The sequence below is a fragment of the Paramormyrops kingsleyae genome, chromosome 4 (genome assembly GCF_048594095.1).
Source record: "Paramormyrops kingsleyae isolate MSU_618 chromosome 4, PKINGS_0.4, whole genome shotgun sequence".
NCBI lineage: Eukaryota > Metazoa > Chordata > Actinopteri > Osteoglossiformes > Mormyridae > Paramormyrops > Paramormyrops kingsleyae.
In genome coordinates this window covers 31,541,562-31,562,539 of record NC_132800.1, presented here as the reverse complement: position 1 = coordinate 31,562,539, position 20,978 = coordinate 31,541,562, and the positions used below count along the sequence as shown (strand labels likewise).

The 20,978-nt window shown below is 51.1% G+C and overlaps 1 protein-coding gene across 5 annotated transcripts in view; it reads left to right on the top strand.

Moving 5' to 3' along the window:
• The first annotated feature begins 5,497 nt into the window (after nucleotides 1-5,497).
• The window catches only part of cdh24b (cadherin 24, type 2b), an 85,102-nt gene continuing 69,621 nt past the window's right edge, over nucleotides 5,498-20,978 (top strand). For 3 of the 5 annotated variants that reach the window (XM_023832640.2, XM_023832646.2, XM_072711140.1), the window contains exon 1: nucleotides 5,498-5,676. The gene's annotated coding sequence lies outside the window, so the exon portion shown is untranslated. Of the gene's footprint in view, nucleotides 5,677-5,888; nucleotides 6,227-6,415; nucleotides 6,502-20,978 lie in introns of those variants that run through there. The other 2 variants (XM_023832641.2, XM_023832642.2) reach the window with 2 other exon arrangements.

Here is a 20,978-nt window from a genome sequence, read left to right as displayed (position 1 = left end):
GCAAATTACATCACGTCCTCTCCTACGCGGGGCCGAGGGGGAACAGAGGGGACATCCATCGTTTCTCCTTCATTGCGGAGCTTTGCAGGGCAATCGTGGATGAATTTAACCACAAGCTGGAATGGGAATACATCTCCCCTACAGCTGGCTCCCCGGCTCAACCCATTTCAGCCTATAGGCCGCTCACCCCCCCCCCCATCCGGCCACTTGCCCTACAACATCCTTTACGTTACATTTAGCTGCTTAGTCGACATTTTTATGCAAAGTGACTTTTTTCCCCGATTCGCCGAGATGGATATTTTACCGGACATTCAGACTTTATTTAAGAGACCTATAAGAAAAGGCCTCTTGGGACCTGACCCAGTATCATCCTAACTTCCTTCCAGAATGTTGTTTGTTTGCGTGGACTTTATTCTAGTTGCTCGTCGCCGTATCCAGGCTGATTCCGACCGTTTGAGGAAGCGTGCTTTGCGCTGGTGGGGTGGGTCATCCGATCCGCCAAAGCTACCCCTGGACACCAGGCACAGGTCTGGATACATCACTTCCTGTCAGAGGTTCGAGTCCAGCTAGCTGTATTAGCATCCCGCTAGGTGCTAACAGCAGACCTTTATCCACTACCTGAGTTTTACCCTTTACACTGATTCTTACAGTTGACATGGCTTCCTTCATCACATTAAACGCTGCATAGTTAACAAATGAGGAAAACGTAACCAGAGGCCTGAAATATTAACAGGTGTATAAAAAAATGATTAATTAATGGTAATTGCATGCAGTCTGACTTCCTGTTGAGCATAACTTACTGTTGAGCATAAGGACAATGGCCTCTAGGTTCCTCCTCTCTTCTGCCAGTTCTGATTTTTTAGTGTATTTCCTTGTCACCTGAAAATGTCACCCGACTCAGGCATGTAGGCCCTTGCTACCCCCCCATCTAAACCCCCCCCCCCTCCCGGTGCAGCAGCTCTCTTTGGCTTCCACACTCCACTGCCGTTTCCTCTGCCAGCCACCCTACTTTCTCTTTCTCTCTCTCTCTCTCGACCTTCCCCCTCTCCTTTTTCCCCTCTCTGGCTGATTACTCAGTTCAGTTGCATTGGATTAACCACACACTGCTGATTTTTTTTGTTTGTTTTGTTTGAGTCTCACCCTGGGGTTCCGGTCCCCGCCGGTCCGCCCATGTGTTTGGAGTTTAAATGTGACATCATGGGTTCCTCCCCACAATCCAAAGGCACAGTGAGGTGAACTGGAGTTAAATTGTCCATTTAATATAAATGTGTGAGTGAATGGTGTCTGCGTCCTGCGATGGCTTGGCTCCCCATCCTGCGTTGTTACCTACCTTGTGCCCATAGTTTCCGGGATGGGCTCCGAACCCCCAGCGACCCTGCACAGGACAAGCGGGTACAGAAGATGGATGGATGGATGGATGGATGGGGCTTGTCCTACCAGCTGAAGTTGAGCGTTGACAATGATGGAGTTCCTACAACTGTCAGTACAGACGCTCCTCTACTTACGAACTTTCAACTTACGAACTTTCAGACATACGAACGAAGAGGACTGTAAGTCCAAATTGTGTTCGTTGGGCTCCCGCTTCCTGTCCGCAACATCAATTTTTTATTTTTTTTTTAAATTCCACCTAGTACGACTTCTGGCTGCTACTCCCGCCGCGCAGCGGCGTAGCGTGTGTACTCCCAGCATCCTAGTTCTTTGTACTTGCGTATACCCTTAAGATGATGTTGAATAATGACTTACGAACATTTCAAGTTACGAACAGCCGTTCGGAACGTATCTCATTCGTAAGTAGAGGAGCGTCTGTATAATGTTGCCGTTTCCATGGCTTCACAGAACCCCCCACATCCAAAACCCACAGGGGGTGTCAAACAATATGTGCCCACAATTATTATGATATTAATAGTCATGTGCATGAATAAGCATGAATACACACAATCAGAGATAAAAAGAGAGGCGATGCTAATGACATAGCTATGTATTTATAAATAGACACACACGCTAATTTCCGCTTGTGAATGCAGTGCCCCTTCCGTGTTGCCCACTTCCTTATGTGTCCCATCTTTTTTGCCCTGATCTGGATGATTTAGTTCTATATTTTCACTGCTAATGAGCAGATATATCCAGCCTGAAAGGTGTCCCAGCCAGTAGGCCAACGGGAACCTCGGGGGAGGTGCAGGAGGTGCACAGAGCAGGCCCCTCCCCCTCGGCAGAGCACCTGTGTCATTCCTCCAGCCCTCCTCCTGGACCCTGCTGCCCTCCTTCTGCACCCCACCCGGATAAAGGCCCCCGGAATCGACGCGCCTGGGAGTCAGGGCTGCCAACCATTTGTAAATTTACAGACAGTCCATATTAAATTTACCCCGTCTGTAAATGAATTTGACTGTCCGTAAAACCAAAAAAAAAGTCTCAGTAAGAAAAGAATCGCATGTCGGTAAAAACAGAAAGACTTCTCAGTTTGTCAGTAAAAGCACAAATTTAAGGTGGGAACCACTGCTGAAGATTCAAATGGTGATGAAGATTCTACATCTGACCCCTCCCCCTGTGTAGGGAGTGGAGGGGTTTTTTAGAGAGGGGGGGGGTTAATGGTATGTACAGGACCATAATTTTGTCATCCCAGAGACGAGACTCTTAATTCTTTGGCCTAGCATTTAGCTACGTGCGTCAGCCTTCAGATCTGTGCCCTCTGCTATGACTCGGTCACCTCCTGTCCCCCTCCTCCTGTCCCCCTCCTTCAGAAGCGGCTCAGCCAGCCCCGTCGCCCCCATCTCGCCATATTGATCCATCTCTGGTGCCCTCAACCGTTATGGTGGTTCCTCGCTGGTGCTCTACTCGCTTTGAAGTATATGGATCAGCGAGCCTTTGAGGCTTTCTTATTCCCCCCGACCCCCACAAACCACCCCCACCCCTGCCCAGCACCAGATTGGCCAGATAAAGGACCTATATATGGGCGGGGCCACAGAAGCACTGGCCCCGGCTAAAAGCTGATTGGCCCCCATAGCACCCCATCCCCTGTCACTCACCGAATGAAAACATTTCATTGGCTAATAATAAAGTTGCCTCCTCTATATGAATTATGGCCCCTCTTGTGCCCCTAACCTTAAAAAAAATTCTTAGAATTGCCCCTGGGCCAGACCTAGGTTGGCGTGAAAAAGGCGCCGGCTTGCATGTAAGACGCATTAGCACAGCCCCCACGGAGGGGCTGACACTCGACTCACAGAATAAAACGCGGATAAACGGGAGCGTACCCGCAGGCCCTGTGGCACAGCGGAGCCGCTCCAGGACGGGGGCCGGACTTAACGGCGGCGCTGGACGGCGGCCATGGCGCACTGGGACCACGCAGACGCCGCCGGCCGCGGATTTAGCCGGATTCGGGATTTTCAACTCCAAGAATCGTGGAGCGGCAGGGAAAGGAGGAGAAGGGGAGGGAGAGAGGAAGGCGGCGAACGACGGAGCAGATGGGTCAGCCATCTGGTGGAGGGAAAAAGCGGAGGGAGATATAAAAAAAGAGGAAGAAGGGAGCACTGGAGAGGGAGATAAGAGGATGGAGGAGAGCGAGGCAGGCCTGTGCGCATGTGGGGGAGCGGGGGCGCGTTTGTGGGGGAGGGGCAGGTGTGTGGGGGCACGTGCGGCTGGAGAGGCAGTGTGAACAAGCCCCCCAGGTACGCTGACATGGATTCACATGGACAGGAGGCGCTGAGGTGGACTTTCCAGTTCGGGGTGGGGGGAGGGGAGGGATGTCCATGAGCTAAACACACAAACAGAGACGGGAATACTCACTTCTGCGACCGTGCCAGGTGTCCGGTGTCTTTGCCCAGGGCTGAGACAGGGCTCGTTACTGACCAGCATGGTTAATACCCCGAGATGAGGCGGGACACCCGGAGGGAGGGGCCACGCGGCTGAAAAAGGAGCGCACGGCGTCCTTTTTGTTTACCGCGTCACGCCGCGAGTCTCTCCAGACATTGTTTTGGTACTATTCATACACACAGCCTTCCTGTTGCGGCCAAGCTAACTGGGATGTTTTAAACCGAAAACAGCAAAGCAGAGGATTTAAACAAGAAGAGGAGGGGAGAGACGAAACGGGAGGATGAGGACGACCGCAGTGGGGGTGCTGTTTATCCCGTAGCGCGGCCAGCCAAACATGCACCCCGACTTCTTTCTTGGCTTTAGCGCTGACCTCTAGAGTCCGCCCCGTGTCTAGCGGTCACTTTGGAGCACGCTGGTATTGCTTAGCATGACGGGAACGCAGTACGGCTGCTCTTTGTAAGATTTTGACCTTTCTCTCCATGGCCGAGTGCAGACTCAGTCTGGAGCGCACGCACAGACATACAAAAACCCTTTTGTTTCCATCTGCAGCTTTCTGAATCTCCTCTGTCTTAATCATTCACACTCCATTCATGACTACGCCGACATAAAAGCTAGAGGCAGATGAATAAATGAAAAGCAATAACGTGTCATGAGTAAAATGCACCCCCGCTCCTTCCTCGGCTGGCAGACTCGCAAAGCCGCGCTGTCCATCATACACAAACTCTCACTCGCCAGCGGAGTTCAGTCAATACGGGATCTGCCTCGGAGATATACGACCGAGAGCCACACTTATTTGGACGGAGTATAGACATTGCTGTAAAGATAATGGCTTACAGAATCGGGATAGATGCCCAAACACTCACGCGTACAAACCCATAAAACGTGGGAGTGAGGCGACTCCCGAAACCAGGCGGGTGAGAAACGCACAGGGACGTGCGAGGGAGCCCATAAGTTTATAGGAGTCGCTTACAAATGTTGGACGTTATTTGGATAACGAGCAAGGGGAGTGGGAAGGACGGTCACTGGGGGATTCATTCTGTTTCTAGCGGCTAAAAGCAGGGCCATTAAATAAGGCTGTGTCAAACAATATGCCTGCTTCACCGTGCCGTAATGTCCGGCGCAGTAGGCTACTGATCGCTCCATACCGTTTCCACGTGTGCCAGGCTGCGCCACAGGAATCAACGACGTGCCATCTTTTACCGTACAAGAAATAATATTTTAGCATATATGTAAAGGACTGACTTTCAAACGTTGATAAAAGAAACCGCAGAAAAGGGAAGTATGACCCAACAAAGCGTTAATATTATACATCACGATCGTGATTATACAATGACTGATGTTCTCATGGTGGCACTTAAATAGCCAGCGGTCCCTGGTATACTCGGCTATTTCTTATTTATGTTTGCATCACATTTTTAAAGCATTAAACCGATTCAGTACAGAGCGACGTAAACGGTCCACATGACAAAACATAAAGCGCCGCCGGAGAGGTGAAATACTGGACTGAATTAGCGTCTTTAAGGCTTATAATTTACGCGCAGGTTGTAAAAACACTTCTTGCGCTAAAGAGGCAGCGGAGGTGATGGGAAATAATAAGCCTTATGGAAGCGTATTTGCCAGCATATGCGCCGAAAATAAAGCGGAGAGAGGATCGAGTTGCGCTCAGAGAGGGAGAGGAGGAGAGAAAGACTGAGAGAACGTGACGAGGGAATTTAAGACAGTCGTTTTATTACGGGGAAGAGAGAGGGAGGGAGACGAGATAACAGCGTCTCCCCTGTTCTTATTAGACTCCGCTTCGTGCAGATCCGACAGGCACAAGCAGGAGGAGAAACTCCCAAAGTCGGGGTGCTCCATGCCAGGCGTCTGAGGGTAAGATGCTTAAAATCATAAAATATTATAGGAAGTGGGCGGGACGCGACTTGGAAGCGTTTAACTGGGCTATGGCAGCTGCGTTTTGCGCCGAGATTAATTTCGGGACGCGGACCTGTGAGCGTTTGTTTGGCGTAGTAGTATCCAAATATGAGCTGGCAGCATGCAACACACGGACGCGATTCATAGCAAACCTCTCATTGTGTATTTTCTAGGAAAATGCCCAAATAGTCCAAACACGTTACTGCACAAAGTGTGTATTTTGCTCCCCGACACTCCAGTTTTTAGGCAACGTCTGAAAAGTGAACGTTGCATGTAACCCGCAAACTAAAGGAGTATATATAAGCAGATTTGTGATTGTACGAACCGTTAGAATATTTATGTGAGGATTTCCTCCCTATTATAACATGAATGCATAGTGTCTATACGGTATGCGTGTCTATCCGTTTGAGAAGTTTAGCATTAAAGAGAAAGAGCAAAAATAATCTCAGATCTCCAAAACTCGTTTTGAAGAGACGGAGTGCATCTACTTCCTTTCACTCCTGGTAGGGTGAGTATCGGAGGTGTACCGACATTCCTCGGCTTGGTTTATGAATGCAAGTGTTTTACCTGCTGCCTTGACACACGTAATTTAGCGCGGGGGTGGGGGGTCACGCGTACTCATTTGAGATGGCAAACTCTTCATCGCGTTGTAAAGCGATCATTAATCTAAGTGATTTAAGGTTGTGGGGGCGATCGGAGAGAGTAAATGTTTTGCAAGGAAAAGAAGGACGGACAATGACAACAGGGTCGTGTCAGTTGCTGTTAACAGCTTGCCTTTCTCCGGTATGTTACTGATGCGCGTCTGTATCCTCCTGTCTGCGTGCGTGTGTGTGTGTGACAGCTAGAGAGAGAGAGGCTGCATGCCACTGGCGTGTAAACGACTTTTACTATGCGTATACGTGTGTGTTTTTATGGTGATTTATCTGCGATCTTCTGCGTCCTACGCGTGTTTATGTCCGTCCTCGGTCAAGGTGTGTGCGTGTGCATGCCGCCTGAGTGGAAAGCAGAAAAATAAATGGGGCATTTAATAACGCATGCCCCGTGTCGCCGGCGACAATCTGTTGATGTTGCTTATGCGTGTGATACACTGAGAAGACCTAGCATACTCCAGATCGCAGCTGGGGCGTGAAAACGAGTGTGATCGCGGACATGGGAAGGGAGGGAACGTGTATCTGTCCTCCCAGAGAGGGACAGGGGAGTTGATAACAATAGAGCAGACACAAGGACTTGGTGACTTGTGCCTGCGTAGGGACTACACGGGCAAACCGGAGGAGAGATGACTCAGACTCACTGCTTAAACACTGCCTTAGGTTAAAGCAAAGAGGGAAAGGGGCAGGTGTTTAATCGAGATTTGCATGTATGCGCCGGCTCCATCGATCAGACTGTGCCGGGTTTGTCACCTTTCGGAGGCTGATGTTTGAGGACGCTGCGCCCTCGGTTCTGTCAGGCGGCCAAACTTTCCCGTCGTGATACACCGGGGTAATTTTAACTCCGGGAAGCAGACGCTGCGTGTAAAAGCTGTGTGGAAGGTTAGGCGTCGTAAAGGATGTCTTCCTCGGCTGCCCTTGAAAAATAAAAAAAAGCCCTGAAATATAAGAGCATTACTCCTCTCCAGTTTAAAGCTGAGTTTTACAGATACTACAGAGACCGTATCTCCCCTGTCTTTTTGTATGAGCATCCAGTCTCCTTCCCGTAAGGCTGAGGTGTGACAGAACAGCACGAAGCCACAGGAGAGCTGCAGGGTTGTCGGGTGTATGTGTGTGTGTGTGTGTGTGTGTGTGTGTGTGTGTGTGTGTGTGTGTGTGTGTGTGTGTATGTGTGCGTGTGTACGTGTGTGTGTATATGTGCATGTGAGCGTGTGTGTGTGTGTGTGGTGCCCAGCATTGGCCATTTACCACAGAAGCAGCACACATGCCGTGAAAACTCTATAGGACCCAAACATGGATGTCTTTCCAATGCCAGGTTCTTGTTTCCGGATAGAAATTACGTTTTTGTTATTAAGATGCTGCAACATTTATTATGTTGTTGTTTTTTTTGTTTGTTTCTGAGCATGGGTGCCGATAGGATGAGGTGGGTAGGAAGAGCAGACTGGATGGATGCTCCGAAAAATGCATGCTGTGCTTTTTTCGGCCCAAGGGATCCTTGGCAGATTGAAGACGACCGTGATGTTTTGACACGTCCCGCTGAACGGCATCTCTGAGGGGCTGACTGGCTTTCAGAGTGTGGGGGTCTGTGAGCCCCTTCTGTGCACCCTGTCGTGCTGCGGATGGGGTGCTGCACTCGCCCCAGTATTGATTCATGCGTGTGTGTGGTGTGGTAAATCTCTCCTGGTTCCCTGCCCAGTTACCTTTAAAAAGGCATGCAGTGCCCCTTTAAGGTCACCGTGCACAAAGACGTCCGCTAGGACACCTGTACGCCTGCAGAGACGCGGTGGCAGGAGAGATGGGGGCTAAGGTGAGGTTATGCTAATGGAGATGATGCCCAGAGATTGCTGGACTGAATCCAAGACAGTAAAACTAGACGCGTGCACAAAATATCACAGGGGACCTTGTAACCAAACAAACTAGCACTGGCACATTAACATCCCACGACGGACGTTCATTGGGGCTTCTTAACGAGCGAGCAGAGGAAGTTTGCCACAAACGGCAACCCGGTAGACGAAAGTCTCGCAGGCGGACGCCTTATTTTCAGAGCAGGTCGCTCACGTGAGGAAAATATGTGCGAAACGACCAGAAAACAACTCATTAGCGGACAAAGGGAGAGGCAGAAATCTCCCAAAACATAAAAGAACAGAAAAACAAACAAGAACAGCATCTGACTGTGTGTTTGCCTCTGAATAAATCAGCAGCTGCTGACGATAAGACAATAAGAAATAAAATAAGAGCAAGCGGAGGCCTGACAGACGGTAGCGAGCGCGTTAGCGGCGCCGTGATTCATTAATCTCCGGCGGCTCCTCCGAGGCGACAGCCACGTCGCCAGTCTGTTTATCCGCCGTCGCCGGGGCCCCGTAGCGCGGCGTCGCCACGGAGTTACCACGGTTTCCTGCCGGTCTCGATGCCACAGTCAGGCCACAAGGCTCTTCATAAGAGCTGTGGCGTGTGCAGGGACACGGGCTCTGTGTTGGACCACCATCATTAAGGTTTGCTGCTCGGTCGTTCAGCATTGCAAAAGGAGGTGCACTGAAAGGTGTCCCATCCATCCATCCATCCACCCATCCATCCATCCATCCATCCATCCATCCATCCACATATCTAATAGACACCAGCGCTTTAATGCACAGGCTTACCCAGACTGAAACCCAGGGGCCTCTGTTAAAAAGGGGCCTATGCCCCCCCCTTTCCACTTCAGTCAACAACTACCCCCCCCCATGTGGGCTGGTAAGGGACGTGGAGAGGGGCAGAGGCGTGATGCTAACCTGTGTGAGCTTCCTGGAAGTGCGCTGAAGGTCCTTCCGCCTCGTCGTCCGTGCGGCTCTGATAAAGGGATTAATGGGTGTCGGCCTGGTTTTCATGCTTGATATTTTACTCCTTGATGAACAGAGTCCACTTCAGGATCTTTCTTTATTTTTTTTTGATGAATGGGCAATTAGAAGCCCCCCCTCTAGCCTGCTGGCCAGATAATTCCGTTTTAATAGAACTTCAATTTCTTTCACATAACTGTGATTAAAAAAAAGAAAGGGGGGAATAAATCAGTAATGCTGTCATTCCAGAGGTGCTGACGCTGCTGTTTTGGCGGCGTGTGGGTGCCGGAGGGGGGTGCGGGGGGGTGCTTGTTGCGGTTCTGGGGTTTCCAGATGGGTGCTGTATCCGGGTGTCCCCTGCTGCTGTTATTCCTGTTCCAGACGAGGGCACCATCTCTCCACTTTCACACGGGATTCCGCCGGGTTCTCTGCTTTCCAGATCTTGGGGTGAACTGGTGACTCTCGAGTGCACAGTGATGGGGTCAAAGGCCTTGCAAACTCTCCTGGTCATGGGATTCAAACCCACAACCTTCAGGACGTGGATACAGATCCCTAACCCTACTGGGCTACATATCACCCATACCCTTCCCTTAATGGCTACAGGCTGACTGTGTATGCGGTTTCCTGTATCTCACATTTTACCCAGAAAAAGCCTTCAGTTGTTTTTTTTCCTCAGCACCTCTTTGGTACCCAAGTGTTCCTCTTCATAAGTCCATTGCACTTCATAGATCTGTGTGCTTATCCTAGAGATCTTCACGCGCCTCCTTGAGACTCGACTTTCCATCTCACCTTTCATCCCTATTCATCTGCAGGGTTCCCATGGGAGCCAGACGCCCTCCGGTGCGGCGGCCGGTGCCTCCCTATCTATCTAAAGTCATTCAGACGTTTGATGGAACTCTAGTTCAAGAATATCTATTCATTTCTGTGGTAATTGGTCAGGATGCCAGTTTGTAAATCTTTTTTTTTTTTCTTTTCTCATTTGGCTGTGTTCTCTCTGTTTCATGTTTAAAAGAGAAACGTTTTGTAGTCCTCTTTGTTTTGTTTTGTTTTTTTTAAAGAGATGAGCAATTTTGAAAGGCACATTCAAAATTCCAATTGCTTTTTGAAGCTTTAATTTAAAAAAATCTACATAATTAATGAAACAGCCTCGCTAAAAAAATGTTCAAAGAGCGAAAATGTTTATATTTCCCCTCATTTCTCATTATGGGCCTGGTGATGCAGCGAAGGTATTTCAATTGAGACGAGACTCATTTGAACGAGCAGAAGAATAGAAATGATGGCGTTGGTGTTCTTGGAACATGCTGATCGTTAAAGCTCGTTTAATTACAGACAAAAAATAAATAAAACCCACCACTGGGAGACCGGGATGGCCAAGCCTTCTGCTTCTTTCCCCTGAATTTTTTATTTGGTGGTGTGGAAGGAGATCTGCTCTGCCTCCTGGGACAGTCCTGGTGGCCGAGACTGGTACTGTGGGTACTGGCTGGTCTTCCAGATCCCCTCATTTGGTTCAGGGAGCGTGACCTGAATCATATTCAGACCTGCAGGACAGACCAAAGTGCCTCCATTTTCAATTATATTACATGAAACACCCCTTTAATCTGGGACTGTGAACCCGCTGAGATCTGACCAGTCACAGCTTAAAGCTATAATATATTATTTTGTATATTTTATTAATTATTTTTAATGAACAATGATTGATCTGGGGATTTGAACCCAAACATCCTGGCATCTTGTGTTCAGAGAACCCCCTTTTCCGTGTCTGTTTTCGTTTGCCCTATGGAGTCTGATCATGGATGCCAGCCCGGTGGAGTCGATCATGTAGACTGTTGCAGGGTGATTGGCGTGCTCAAGGAGCAGATCAGGCAGATATGGCGTTAAATCCCACAGACGCCGATTCCCCCTCGCCGAGTGACTTCGATTAAACCGCTTAACAAAAAAAAAACGTAAGCTCTAGTCCGCTTGGATGTAAATGTCAGCAGAAATTTAAGAAGTAAAGGCAGCACTTCTAAGGACGCTTGTGTCCGAGGGCAAATACTTATTTTGTTGGGTGGTATCTGTACCAGGCCTGGTGGCTGGAGAGGAATTGTTGCTGAGATGGTAGAGGCCGCAGTGGGGGGGCTGGTTCTCTTATTGAGCTTAACCGTGACAGGAGATCAGTGTGGATTGAGAGGTAACCCCCCAACCCCCATCAAATGGGTCAGCCACCATGAAAATGGAGAGCGTGGTGTTTAACATTATATTTAAATTACGAGTGTGATGAACAGGTGTCTTGTCCAATCAGAAGAAGGTTTCAGAGGTGGTCCCAGAGATGGGGTGTGGCCGGCTGTGATGATGGAGGTTCTTGAGAGTTTTGGGTGCGACCTGGTTATATGGAACACACCACGGCCAGCAGGTCAGACGCGCAACTCTGGTGTGTTGCGTGAAGTCAGCAGAAAAGAATCAGAATTAAAAATAGAGGCGCATTCGCCACGTGCACCCACGTGTGTGTGTGTGCGTGTGCGTGTAACTCCACCCACGTGCTGGGGTGGGGGGGGCAGGGGGTACGAAGCCGAACAGCCAGCTGGTGCTGACTCAGTCCGATTCCTCAGCTACCTCGAACATCTCATATCGCTCGCCAACAAACTGTCTTCCCCGCACGCGTATAAACTGCACGCTGTGGTGTCAGCTCTCTCAGCACCATGGGAGATGGTAACCCCCCCCCCCACACACACACAAACACACCCCCGCTGAGTTTCTGCTTCCCAAACGCCTCCTTCCTCTTCATTTCCTGGAGATGTATGGATATCTGGAAGGAGACTGAGGTAGGCTGGGGAACCTGACATATGCTATACACACAGATACTCACACATTCACACCTGCGCTCACACACACACTGACACACATATATACAGACCTGTAATCATACCTTTGTGGGGACCGTCCATTCATTTGTATGGGAAAAACCAAAATCCAATAATTAAGACCTTAATCCCTACCCAGCCCTAACCATAACCAAACACAATACAAAACCATTCCTTCCATCCATCCTTCCCGGGGCCTCCTCCCAGTTGGACATGCCTGAAACACCTCCCCAGGGAACCATCCAGGAGGAATCCTAGATAGATTGAGAACCACCTCAATGGGCTCCTTTCGATGCGGAGGAGCAGCAGCTCTGCTTTGAGCTCCTCCCGGATGTCTGAGCTCCTCATCTCCAAGGCTGAGCCCAGATACCCTGCAGAGGAAGCTCATTCCTGCTGCTTGTACCCACGATCTCATTCCTTCACTCACTACTCAGAGCTCATGACCATAGGTGAGGGTAGAAACGTAGCTCGACTGGTAAATGTAAAGCTTCACCTTTCTGCTCAGCTCCCTTTTCACCACAACAGAACAGAACCAGGGCCTCAGACATGGAGGTTCTGATCCTCATCCCCACCTCGCACTCAGCTGCAAACTGCCCCAGTGCCTGCTGCAGGTCGCTGGCCAATGATGCCAACAGAACCGCGACCTCCACAAAAAGCAAAGATGCTCCAGGCCCCCAAGATGCTGAGGCCCCCAAACCGGACCTGCTCCATCCATTGGCTACACCTAGAAATCCTATCCATAAAAATTATGAACAGAATCAGCGGCAAAGGGCAGCCCTAGCGGAGTGCAACACCCATCGGGAACGAGTCTGACTTACTGCTGGCAGTGTGAACCAAGCTCTCGCTCCATTTGTACAAGGACCTGATGGCCTGCAGCAACAGACCCCATACTCCTGAAGCACCGCCCCCCCCCCCCCCCCCCCCCACACAAGGCACCCGACGGACACAATCATATGCCTTTCCCAAGTGTACAAAACACTTGTAGACTGGTTCGGCAAACTCCCATGAGTTTCCACAGAACCGGCATTGTTCCTCCTGGATCCAAGGTTCGACTAAGGACCCTCCTCCCCAGTACCCCAGGAGGGCTGAGGAGTGTGATCGCCTTGTATTTGGGAAACATCCTCCGGTTCCCTTTCTTAAAGATTGGGACCAGCACCACAGTCTGCCAATCCAAAGGCACTGTCCTCAAAGTGCATGCAATGGTGAAGAGTATATCCCAAGTTGACGTCAACAGTTCTCCACAGACTCCTCCCGCATCCAAATTTTTGGTTCAGCAACCGCTAAAGCCGCTGTTCGCTTAGCCTGCCGGTACCCATCAGCTGCTCGGAAGGACTCCTTTTTCAGCCTGACAGCGCCCTTTACCACTGGTGTCCACCACCAGGTCCGGGAATTGCTGCCACGACGGACACCAGCTACCTTGCAACCACAGCTCCGCACTGCTGCCACAGCAATGTAGTCCTGGAATATGGCCCATTCAGGCTCCTCAGGAGCGAAAAGAAGTTCTGCCACAGGTGTGAGTTAAAGATCTCCCAGACAGCGCCCTCTATACGTTTGGGTATTCCAGGTGTTTTCGGCATCTCACAAGCAGGTGGTGATCAGTTCACACCTCAATTCCTCTCTTCTCCCGAGTGTCCAAAACATACGGATGCAGATCTGATGGCACAATTACAAAATCGATCATCGAACTGCGGCCTTGGGTGCCCTGGTACCAAGTGCACTTATGAACATCCTCAAACATGGTGTTTGTTGTGGGCAGACTGTGGTTAGCACAGAAGTGCAGTAACTGATCACCACTCGGATTCCCTTTGGGCAGACCATTCAAGCACACCCTTCCAGGTTTCACTGTCGTTACCCACGTGAGCGTTAAATTCCCCCAGCAGAAAAAAGGAGTGCCCAAAAGGGATGCCTTCCAGTACCCCCCCCCCCCCCCCCCCAAGGTCTCCAAGAAAGGTCAGAGACACTGAACTGGTGTTCGGCATGTACGCACAGGCAATAGTCAGAGCCCTTCCCTTGCTTTGAAGTCGAGGGGAGGCGACCAGGGTAAATTCCAACACACTGGCACCAAACCGGGGGGGCTATAAGCAGGCCCACACCTACCCGGTGCCTCTCACCATGGGCAACTCCAGAGTGGAATAGATCCATGTGCTGAGAACCAGTTTTGGTAACCGACGATCAGTCCTTTGAGGGCCCAATCTACACTGCACCTGACCCCCACGGCTCCCCCTGCAGGTAGTGGGCAGGGCCGCTATAATGCACAGGTTTACCTAAGATGAATCCCAGGGGTCTCTGCTAAAAAGAGACCTCAGATGGGGGCCCCCTAGTCGACTCCCACCCACCCACAGTCGATTAAGCTGCCTATGGTAATATGTTGATGAGGGTCATTTTCAGAATTTGAGAAGCACTCAAGCTGGGAGCCCCTTCAGCGCGAGAGCTTAGATCAGCACATGTACTGGGCCGTGCATTAATCTGGGTCTATTTCCCAGTTTGAGGAGCATTCAGGCTGCAGGCAGCTTGAATGCGAGAGGATTTACCGACGCCGTGGTATGAGACTGGGAGGGGCAGAGCTGTGGATCGGCCCTGTGTTCGTCGGCATGCTCACACACCCGTAGGTGTAAAGATGCAGACGGGCGATGAACGGGGGTCTGGGTCACGTTTCGCCGTTTTTATCCCCTGAGTTTATGGCTCGGCCACTAAAAGCCCGTGTGACGTGCAGGAGTTACCAGCTTCGGAAGCGACGGGGAGTGACCACGAGGGGAGGATGCGGCAGGGGAGTGACCACGAGCGGAGGATGCGGCAGGGGAGTGACCACGAGCGGAGGATGCGGCAGGGGAGTGACCACGAGGGGAGGATGCGGCAGGGGAGTGACCACGAGCGGAGAATGCGGCAGGGGAGTGACCACGAGCGGAGGATGCGGCAGGGGAGTGACCACGAGCGGAGGATGCGGCAGGGGAGTGACCACGAGCGGAGGATGCGGCAGGGGAGTGACCACGAGGGGAGGATGCGGCAGGGGAGTGACCACGAGCGGAGGATGCGGCAGGGGAGTGACCACGAGCGGAGGATGCGGCAGGGGAGTGACCACGAGCGGAGGATGCGGCAGGGGAGTGACCACGAGCGGAGGATGCGGCAGGGGAGTGACCACGAGCGGAGGATGCGGCAGGGGAGTGACCACGAGGAGAGGATGCGGCAGGAGAGGGAGGGCGAGCCAATGGTAAACCGTGTGAGGTCTTCAGTACCCTGAGCCAGACACTGGGGGGCAAGGAGTCAATGAATGAATGACTGAAAGAAGGACCACATGAATAAATGAACAAAGGAGTGAAGGTGTGACAGCTGGCGCGGCTTTGGGGGGGGGTGCCTGTCCGCAGTCAGTCTCGGCCCCCCAGGCCTGCTCACATGCATTATGTATGGCTGACAAATTGGCTCTAATTAAAACGTCTTGCTCGTGAGTCTCTCTTTCACACACCCGGCACTCTCCTCTCGCCTTCCTGTCTTCCCCGCGCCCCCCCGCCGCCCCCGCCGCTCTGTCCGGTACGCTTTGCCCTTTCTGCCCTCTTTTTTCCTGCCATCTCTCTCTTCAATTTAAATTCAAATTGCAGATCAGACGGGTTGCATTAGCATATCAGGAGTTTCTCGCTGTTGCCTAAGCCTTTCGGTTATGTAAAAGGCGGTAAAACAAGGTGATCCCCCCCCCCCCCCTGCCGCACTGGCCACCCGCTCTGGTCCCACATTCCGGCACGTTCTGGTATGTTCCCCTGTGCTCCTTACCCCCTTCCTGTCACTCTCTCATTCCCCTTCACGCTGATACGTCTTCCCCCCCCTCCTGGCCTCTTACCCTGCTCCTCCACTCCCCAGTCAGTCCATCCCTTGCTTTTGATCTCCTCCACAGCCTGCTTTGGTCTCCTCCCCCCCCCCCCGACACTCTCGGCCCACCTGACAGCTCTCTCTCGTCTCGTCACCCCAAGTGGCGCTGCCTGAAAGGGACGGAACAAGTGCTCCTTCTGGTGACACTCGTGTGCCCCACCACTAATTGCTCCCGGTTTTTCGGAGCGTGTTTTTGGCCACGCCATCGGTCGGGGGCACGTCAGAGCGAGAAGCGCAGCTGCTCAGGGCGATTAAACCCTTGGCGTGGCGGTGAAAAGGCTCATTTGTGGTGATTCTTGCAAGTCTCTTCGCGTTCTGGGAGTGAGTGGCATTTGAGGGGTGTTTGAGGCGCCGTGAGCCAGGTCTCTTTCCGCTACGGGGCCCTGTGCTTTGGCTCCGCCTTCTCGGCTCTCGCCAGCTGCTCTTCAGTCACCTGGATTGGTGTTGCCAGAGCTGACTCCGCCCCATGGCCTCCTTCGGTGTCTCGCCAGTGCATCTGTGCAGCAAATCATGGCTCCGCCCTTTGCAGTCCGCCCCACCCCACCGGCATTTCCAGTCGTTACTGAGCCCTGTTTGGGTAATGGTTTCCCGTCACTCAGCCCGCGTGACACTGTTTTGTCACTCTGCGCTCCTGTCACTCTGAATCCGTGAGCAATATTAATTTAGTTTGTCTTTAATCACTCAGTCGTGCTGTTTGCCCACGTTCAGTCGCTGCACAAGTGATTATTTTATTCAATCATTACACGGCGCGGCGATTTCCTTTCATTCACTGCGGTCACCTGCACACAGGCGTGCCAGAAACTCGATTAATTAAAAGTTAATTATTTTGTAAATTTAATTATGATGCTGCTCAGCGGCCGCATTGGATGAAAGTGGTCGTCGGCGTAGTGGGAGTGGAAGGCGTTGACTGGGTTTGGGCATTACACGGTTTTGTTTTCCTGTTACCCCCTCATCCCGTCTGGCAGCCCCGCCTTCGTTTCATGTGGTTCTGTTGTTCTGTTACCCCTCTTCTTTTTTTGTTATCGTTGTTTCCTTCACTGTAGGCCTCTCTTCCTTTCTTTTAGCTATATTACTTTCCAGTAACATTTCATATTTCCTGTTATCCTCTCTCCTCTTCCTGTTATCCTCTTCCTGTTATCTTCTGTAACCCTCCCTTCTGTCTCTTTGACTCTGTTGCCTTCTGGTAACACTTTATGCTTCCTGTTATCCCCTCTTGTCTTCCTGTTATCCTCTTCCTGTTATCCTCTCCCCCTCCTCTGTAACCCTCCCTTCTGTCTCTTTGACTCTGTTGCCTTCTGGTAACACTTTATACTTCCTGTTATCCTCTCTCCAGTTCCTGTAACATTTCCTGGCATGTTTGTATCTGCTCTGTCTCTTCTCCCTCTTTGCCTCCAGTCACACATTCTCAACGGTCCTGTGAGGGCTCACTATTAAAAAGTAAAGATCGACCCCCCCCCCCCCCAGCTGAAGTTCCCTTCTTCTCCTCTGTTCGCCCATCCACTTGAACGTCTCCATCTCTCCCTCTTCTTTCCAGTCATCCCTCTCTTTCGTCATGCCGGTGTATGTGAAATTCTGATTCACCGTGAATTTATTGGGATGGCAGGCACTGGCTGGTGCTGGCTGGCTCTTTCTTTCGAAGCGTATTGCACACACACACACACACACACACACAGACTCTCACACTCCAGGACACACAGGAGATACCAACACCCCCCCCCCACTCACCCACTCAACTTTTTCATTTATTTTTTTTTTTTGCTTTTTCTGGCACATTTTCTGATTTGGAAATATTCTCTGCAGCACATAAACTAATGACTGCTTGATTAATTAATTAGACCTGCACTCTGACCCCAAGCTCAGCTACGAGTGGTTGCTTCTTTATGCTGCTACTCCCCCCTTACTGTGCTGTTTTTTTTGCCAGATGCATTCTGGGTAGCTGCTTGTCTGAGTGTAATGCTTGAAAACCACAGGGAGGTGACGTACCCTAACTTGCCCCCCTCCCCCTGTCCCGTAACGTAATTTAGGTCGCGCAGCATATGCCTTTTAATCAAAGATGCGCACGTAACCTTCAAATTCTCGCGGTACCGTCTGGTTCCTCAAGGGCACGACCTGCCAGGAACCGGAGCTGTCAGTCTTCTGTTAATGAGCCCTGGTCCTCAACCGATACCCAATCCTTCACTTCAGACTCAGAGGTATACAAAGGGGTGGGGCCGCAGGGACACTGGCCTCAGCTGAAAGGTGATTGGCCCCAGGAGTGCCACCTCGCCTGTCACTCACAGATTCAAAACTGTCATTGGCTAATGACAAGTTTGGCCCCTCTGTATGAATTATGGCCTGCCGCATAAAAAAATCGTAGAATCACCCCTGTTCGGACTAATCAATGGCATGGAATGGGGCGCCGGTGCATTTTGGTGTTTGCAGAATTTTCCACAGGCGGATTGAGGCTCCTGGTTCAGGATGTTCTGACCTGTGTTGCTTTCCGCCATAATAAATGAGGTCCTAGGAGCTTCTCGGGATTGTGGTTTTGGGAAGAGGTTGTATTAAAGATGGGGGCTTACGGGGGAGGGGGTCACTGTGGCAAGGTGTGGCCCCATGTGGATCATGGCCCCCGACCCGGCTCAGCTCCCAGGCCCGGCGGCGGCTCTGTTGGATATACAGCCTGGAATAAATGCCTTGAAGGACGCCACGAGGAGGCGAGGGAGACGGAAGAAGAGGAGGAGGAGGCAGCTATTGTACCGGGACACCGCGGCCCGGCGCTCGCCGCCGCGGATAAGGCTGGACCGCGCAGATACACGGTCTGATAGGCGCCGCGGCGGGTAAGGAACGCGATGTAGCCAGATAAGGTCTCCTGGCAGGTGGAGTCCCCACGGAAAGCGCTGGAAAGGAGCGCTCACGCTCCTAATGGAATCAGGCCCGTCTCGTTATCAGCGCGTCGGCACGCTGGCGAGCGGAGGGGAGATTGAAGCGGAGATTTCCAATTCGGGACGTGTGACACAGATCGGGCCGTTCCGCGATAACATCTCTGTCTTTGTCACCTCCCCCGCCATCCCCCCTTCTTCTCCTCAGTCCCTGTTCCTCTTTGTTTCGGCTGCCAGCTCTCCTGCCCCATATCTTCATCTTATCCCATCCGCAGTCTGTTCGCACTTCCCCCTCATCCCTGTCTCCCATTCCCACTTATTCCCGTGTGTTTCATCTCTTTTTCCGTTATTGCCCGGAGACTTCACGCTTTTCCGTTGTTCCTCTCGGAGTTTCCTGATGCTCCTCTTTCTCTGGCCTTCCGTCTGTGTCACTCTCCCTCAGAGTCATCCTGCTAAATGCCTGACTTGCCCATCCCTCATTCCTTCCCTCTCTTTTTCTCACTCTCTCTCCCTCTCTCTGAGGTATTGTCAGCCATTCTGTTGTTGTCTGCTCTTATACAGGGATTTGCCTATAAACCTGTTCTTCTACCACCTCCGATTTTGGGTAATACATGTTCTCTCCCTCCGTCTCCCTCGCTTCCTCTTCTACCACTTGCGACCCACCCTGCTGCGTTAATGATGGCCGACTACGCGGATGCCATGTCATATTCTGTCTTTCCGAAGTGCCCTGGTGCTCTCAGAACTCTCAGAACTTGTGTATCTCAGTATTTTCATTTAAAATTGTTACTGCATCCAGCAAACTGGTGAAGCTGTCTCTGTAGGAGGTAGAATCGGCTCCATTGTGAGACTGTGTTAGCGAAGGTCACCAGCTTTCCTGCAGTGCACTGTATTTTTTTAGGATTCTAGCCCAGTGTTTCCCAATCTGGTCCTCGGAGACCCACAGTTAATCCATGTTTTTGCTCCCACTCAGCAAAGACAGCAAGGAGGGAGCAAAAATGTGAACTGTCTGGCAGGGAGCTGGGAGGGAGCAAAAATGTGAACTGTCTGGCAGGGAGCTGGGAGGGAGCAAAAATGTGAACTGTCTGGCTGGGAGCTGGGAGGGAGCAAAAACCCGAGGACTGGATTGGAAAGCACTGTTCTACAGTTTTAAAACTTGCCTTTTAATACAGGCATAATTTCTTTCTGGGTGCGACATTTAAAATGTTTACTGTCATTTGGTTGGAGCCGCTGGCTTGCCTCTGTTCGCTCGCAGCCTGAGGTATCCTCGCTTGTCAAATTAACTGCTAATCCTTGGCAGCAAACCTAATCAATGCCAGTCTGACAGCTGTGACTAGCAGACAAACACGCAACAGCGAGGAGATGTTTAAAAAAAAAAAATGAGGGGAGTTAAATAAAGCCAGACATCGCTTCCCACATGTCAAACATCGCTTTACAGCCCGATAAGAAGCAGGGTGGAATAAAATAATAAAAATCCTATAAACAGCTCAGTTTTTTAAGCGTTTAAGAGTTTGAGATCGCAGAGGCCAAAGGATGTATTATCCATGAATGGATGTGAACGTGTATTAACGATGGCAGAATCCCTGAGGTCAGAGAGAAGGGAAATAATGAACGGGGTGCATGTTTGGCCAGGTAATCGGAGCAGGAGCTGCAGTCCGGGAGTCCGGACAGCCGGCTAGAAAGAGGAATGAATGCAGCCCCAGGAACACAGGTTTACAATCCCCAGTCGGGGTCTGGGCTGGCTGCTTGTGTTGTATTTTTTTGCTTCATGGCAGTGTTTGTTGAGATTTTTTTTTTTTAATCAGTTCTTTAAAGCTTGAGGGATATTTAGCGAAGTAGGTTTAGCATTTTACCCAGAGTGAAAGGAGAAGAGGAAGGATTGAGGACCAAAATGAGTTTAAGTTATAACTGTGCTCTATATCTGCTAGCTGTGTATGTAATCAGAGGCTTTGGTTTGGGGACCTGGGGGGGAGTCCCTGGGTCACGGTAACTTGTGGCTTTGGGTGTCATGAGCACCAGCTGTGTCGCACACCTGGCCAGATGTGTCAGCCTCCCCGGGTGTCCAGCTGCTGCACCAGGCCCTGGCGGGCGGGGGTGGGGGTTGGAAGGATGCCACCCCCCCCCCCCCAGCTGCACCACACAGGCTAGGCAGACCCCCTTCTGCCGCAGGTGCTCTCTGCAACCACTTTCAATTTCCTCTTAATCGGTCAATTAGTATCAGTCGATATAATATTTAAGTTTATTTTT